This window comes from Trichosurus vulpecula, chromosome 1, assembly GCF_011100635.1.
Source record: "Trichosurus vulpecula isolate mTriVul1 chromosome 1, mTriVul1.pri, whole genome shotgun sequence".
In the NCBI taxonomy this organism is placed as follows: domain Eukaryota; kingdom Metazoa; phylum Chordata; class Mammalia; order Diprotodontia; family Phalangeridae; genus Trichosurus; species Trichosurus vulpecula.
The window spans coordinates 406,578,059-406,583,617 of record NC_050573.1 but is presented as its reverse complement, the minus strand read 5'-3'; the positions used below and the strand labels follow the sequence as shown (position 1 = coordinate 406,583,617).

The 5,559-nt window shown below is 39.3% G+C and overlaps 1 pseudogene; it reads left to right on the top strand.

The window, feature by feature from the left end:
• The first annotated feature begins 578 nt into the window (after positions 1–578).
• On the top strand, positions 579–1,219 carry LOC118842590 (annotated as a pseudogene).
• The last annotated feature ends 4,340 nt before the right edge of the window (positions 1,220–5,559 follow it).

The window sequence follows — 5,559 nt, the reverse complement described above, 5'->3', positions numbered from 1 at the left end:
ACAAAAACCAGGCCTAAAAAGATAATTTGCTTTGTGAAGACCCAAAACAACAGAAAACTCCCAGTCCTGATGGATTCATCAGAAAATTCCATTAAACCTTTCAAATACATCTGGTGCCCATGCTTCATAAATTAATCTCAAAAACTGGGAAAGCGCCCAAGCAGAATCCTTTTATGAGACAAATGTAGTCCTAATAGCTAAATCAGGGAAGGATAAAGCAGAAGAAAAACAGTAGCCAATATCATTAATGAACGTCGACTCAAAACTTTTAAACAAAATCCTGTCCTATTACAGTGACTTATCCAAGAAATCGTCCGTCATGATCAAGTGAGATTTATACCAGAGATGCAAGTGTAACCCCAGTCTCAAAGCTCATTGTTATGGGACTCTTTCCTCATTGGTGGAGACAAATGCCCTGCCAGCAGTGCGAAAACCGGGAAGAGTGGGAGAAAGGAGTTCTTTTCTGTTTTCATTGTCTTCTTCAAGTTCTCTTCCAAGCTTTGGGTCACTATGGGTACTTCTAGCTTCCAGATTTAAGAGGCAAGATGGACGGGTAGTGGCGCCGAAGCTTCCTCGAGATGAGCAGCCCTCACATGGCTCTGCTGCGAGTACTTTCCCGGGTCGCAGGCGCAGGACCAGCCCGTTGCCGAGGCCTGGCCAGAGGTCTACACGGCAGTCCCTCCTCCGCCTCCTCCTACGAGTATGTATTCACAACGTGCACCATGGACATGAAGTCTGTGGCTGACCGAGCGGCCCAGACCCTGCTGTGGTCGGAGCTCTTCCGAGGCTTGGGGATGACTCTGAGTTACCTGTTCCAGGAACCCGCCACCATCAACTATCCCTTTGAGAAGGGCGCTCTGAGCCCTCGCTTTCGAGGAGGGCACGCCTTGAGGCTCTACCCTTCGGGGGAGGAGCGCTGTGTCGCCTGCAAACTCTGTGAGGTGGTCTGCCCGGTACAGGCCATTACCATCGAGGCCGAGCCCAGGGCGGACAGCAGCCGCAGGACGATCCGCTATGACATGATATGATCAAGTGCATCTACTGTGGCTTCTGCCAGGAAGCCTGCCCTGTGGATGCCATCGTGGAGGGCCCCAACTTTGAATTCTCCACGGAAACCCATGAGGAGCTGCTTTACAACAAGGAGAAATTGCAGAATAACGGGGACGAGTGGGAAGCCGAGATCGCCGCCAACATCAAGGCCGACTTCCTGTACCGATGAAGCCGAAGCCGGAGCTCCGGGCCACTCCCTTCTTACCCAGTCCGGTCCGAGGGCAGCAGCTGCCCTCCTGCCTGGGCCCCTGGAATAAAGCCTACATACAAAAGAGAGAGAGAGAGAGAGAGAGAGAGAGAGAGAGAGAGAGAGAGAGAGAGAGAGAGAGAGGAGAGAGAGAGAGACAGACAAGATGGACAAAGCCAACCCCACTTCAAGTTGCTGAAGGAAAAGACTCTAGGAAGACATGAGAGGAACTGGCAGTCTCTATCATGTCCTTATCCCCAGCTTGCTACCCTAGAGACTTCTAGGAATTTCCCCTCAGATGACATCTAGGACTCTCTCTCTCGTTAGAACTGAGTTACCTTGCTCCCAATGGGAGATCTCCTTCACTGTATATTTTTCAGTATACATTCTCCTATAAATACCTTCTCTGACTTCTATTTTGTTATCAGTTTGGATAGATGGGTTTTCTTTGATAACTGCTCTATGTGTTCATTGTGTAACTGGTACTTGGTAAAGAAGTTAAGTTTTGGATATAAAGTTTGGCGTCCTCCTTTCCCCCAATAATGAAACAGTGATCAGAAGTTAGACTGAACCTGAAATTCACATCTAGGCTAAGAATATTTAACAGATAGATATACTCCTAGACAACTATCTCCTCTCTCTGAGGAGAGCAGAATGATGGGGGCTGACCCCAACTTCCTGCTTCCCCTTCTGGCAGGAATTACAATCTCTCTTGAAGAAAAGTAGGGGGAGAAGACGCTAAAGATATCTATTCTGCCTCTCTTTGAGGCCCACAAGACACTCCCCATGCTACATGCAAAGAGACAGTCCTCACAACATATGGTGGGGCAAGGATAATTCAACATTAGGAAAACAAATAACATAATCATATTTTTTTAAAAAACATACAAAACCACATGGCCATCTCAACAGCTAGTAAAAAAAAAGCCTTTGACAAAGCACAGCACTCTTTTATGCTAAAAAACAAAACAAAACAAAACAAACATCTACAAAGTGTAGCCATAGAGGGACATTTATTAGTATCACAAAAAGCATCTATCTAAAACCAAAAGCAAGCATCATATGCCATGGGGACACACTAGAACCTTTCCTAATAAATACAGGAGTAAAGTTAGGATGCCCATTTTCCCCACTGTTATTTGATAAAGTTCTGGAAATGCTAGCAACAATAATAAAACAAAAGAAAGAAATTAAAAGGATAAAGAGGAAATTAAAACTATCCCTACTTGCTGATGATATGATGGAGCACTTGGAGAATCCTAAGAAATCAATGAAGATATTGAGGCCATTAATAGCTTCAGTAAAATTGCAGGCTACAAAATAAATCCTCAAAAATTGACAGTATTTCTGTATAATTAATAATAATAATAGTTAACATTTATATAGCACCTACTACGTGCCAAGCACTTTACACATATTATCTCATTTGATCTTCACAACCCTAGGAGATAGGTGCTGTTATTATCCTAATTTTACAGATGAGGAAACTGAGGCAAACAAAAGTCAACTAATGTCCTAAGGTCACATAATTAATAAGTATCTGAGACTGGATTTGAACTCAGGTATTTCTGACTCCAGACCTGGCATGCTATCCACTGTGTGTCCTACCTGCCTCTATGAAATGCAAGAAGCAAAAATAGAAAAAGAAATCTCATTCCAAATGACTATAAAATGCATAAAATATCTGGGACTCAACCTACCAACACACACAAAAGACTTGTATAGATTCAATTACAAAGTACTCCTTAAAGAAGTAAAAAAAAAAACCTCAAGTAGAGGAATACACAATGCTCATGGCTAGCCTGTGCCAATACAATAAAAATGACAATACTTCTAAAATTATTTTTCATTTTTAATACTATGCCAATCAAATTACCAAGGAGATGCTTTGTAGAATTCAATAAAATAATAACAAAATTCATTAAGAAAAACAAAAAATCTAGCATATCAAGGGAAGAGTTGAAAAAAATTAGAGATGAATGGAGAACAGTACTTCCAGACTTCAAACCATATTATAAAGCATCTATCATCAAAACCATCTGGTGCTGGTTAAAAAATAGAGATAGATCGATGGAACATGCTAGACAAGCGAGAATGAGAAAAAATGGAATTCAATAACCCGTGTTTGATATAATAAAAAACATAAATTACCTAGGGGAACACCCCCTTATTTAATCAGAACTGTTAGGAAAATTAAAAGGCAGTCTGGCAGAAATTAGACTTAGACCAACACTTTATACCATATTCCACAATCCAATCTAAACAGCTATGGGACCCCTAAGATTAAAGATTATACCATTAAAAAATTTAGAGGAGAAGCAGATCATATACTTCTCACAGCTGTGGATAGGAGTTGTATTCCTAACCAAATGAGATACAAAGGCAATTACAAAAGATAAACTAGATAACAGATCACAAGAAACTAACAGCTTCTGCATAGACAACATTAATGAATCTGGGATAAGAAGGGAAGCTGTTAAATGGAGAAAAAAATCTTTGTACAGTCAATCCTCAATTTGCCTTTTTAACTTCTGTGACTTCAAGCATTTGGGTGATTTTATTAGCAACCTTGTTTCTACTTTCCTTTTGGCAACTGCACTCATTAGAGGGAAAAAATGAGAGGCACAAAAATGCACAAGTTTATATGCAAAAAAGAGGAAAGTATTTGTAAAAGTGTTCATGAATCTGCTCCAGAAAGTGCTAAATTCTCAAATGCACTGGGGTGGCAGACATCACAGGTTAGTGCAGGTAGAAGATCCGAGATAGGACAAGGGGCCATGTCTAAGTCATATGCTTTTCATCTGGGGACATTTCAACCACAGAGCCAAAAGGGAGATTAGAGATGGGAGGTTAAAGATAGCAAGCTGCACCTTTTTCTTTTTTACCTCAGTGTTCTTCTGACAGCACTGCCTCTGTTCTTGTTCCTCCCATCACTGTTGCTTCTCCTCTGTATGGATTATTTCATGGTTACTGTATTAGAAAAAAATGCATATTCTCAGAATTAATGTTTTGTTATAAAGAAATTTTAAACAGAAAAGTGTATTTTGAGCAATCTTATGAAAGATTAGTTTTAGACGGTCATAGGAGCCTAACCCCCGTTTCCCATAGGTTCAATATATCAACATCCCATTTTTTACTTTCCTGCTGTTTTCTGCCCTGCAAAAGTTGAGGATTGATCATATCAAATTTCTCTGATAAGGGTGTTGTATCTAGGATACATAATCCATTAGTAAATATCCATGAGACTAGCAATTGCCCAATAAGTAAGTAGTCAGAAGATATGAACAAACAGCCCTCAAAAGAAGAATTGCAAAGTATTCATAATCTCATAAAAGAGTGCTCCAAATCACTAATAAGAGAAACACACAACAAAATAAATATGAGATCTTACCCCACACCTTACGAATTAGCTTAGATGACAAAAAAGGGGAAAAAAAGGCAATAGTCAATGTACTCAATGTTAGAGGAGTTGCAGAATGATAGGCACACTAATACATTGTTGGTGGAGCTGTGAAATGGTACAACCATTTTGGAAAGCAATTTGGAATGATATAAATAAAGTGACTGAGATGTCCATACCTTTTGATCCAGAGCTGCCATTATAAGGTGTACCCCAAGAAAGCTATTGATAAGAAAGTCCCCATATACAGACAAAATATTTATAACACCATTTTTTGTGATAACAAAGAAGTAGAAACAAAGTAGATTCCCATCAATTGAGGAATGGTTAAACAAATGTAGTATGTGAGTATAATGGAGTATTACTGTGCTTTAAGAAATTATGTACATAATGCCAAAAGAGAAACATAGAAAGATCTACGTGAACTGATGCAGAGTGAAGTATACAGAGCCAAGAAAACAATATACACAATAACTACAGCAATGTAAATGGAAAATACCCCAGAGCAAAAAAGAAAATCAAAAGTGAATGTAACTAAACTGTAAAAATCAACTATGAATTTAATGAAGTGATATAAGAAGATATCCCCAAGCTTCCCCTTCATAGAGTTGGGAGGTCTACATTGCACATGTTTTGGGGCTTTTTAAATGAACAATCAGTTCTGATTTTTTTTCTTTAAAAAATGTTATTTGTTATATATTCCTCTGGAAGAAAGAGAAAGAAGGATGCTGAGGATCACAATAATGATGGAAGAATCAGAAGATATCAATAAAATATTTTTAATTAAAATTTTTAATGATTTTTTTAAAAAAATAAACATAGAAATGCTAGCACAAAAACAGTTCTGCTCTCTATTCCACCTTCCCCTAGATTGCTTTGCAATGAAGCATCCAGCTGGGCCACTGTGCAACCAGTGAGTAAC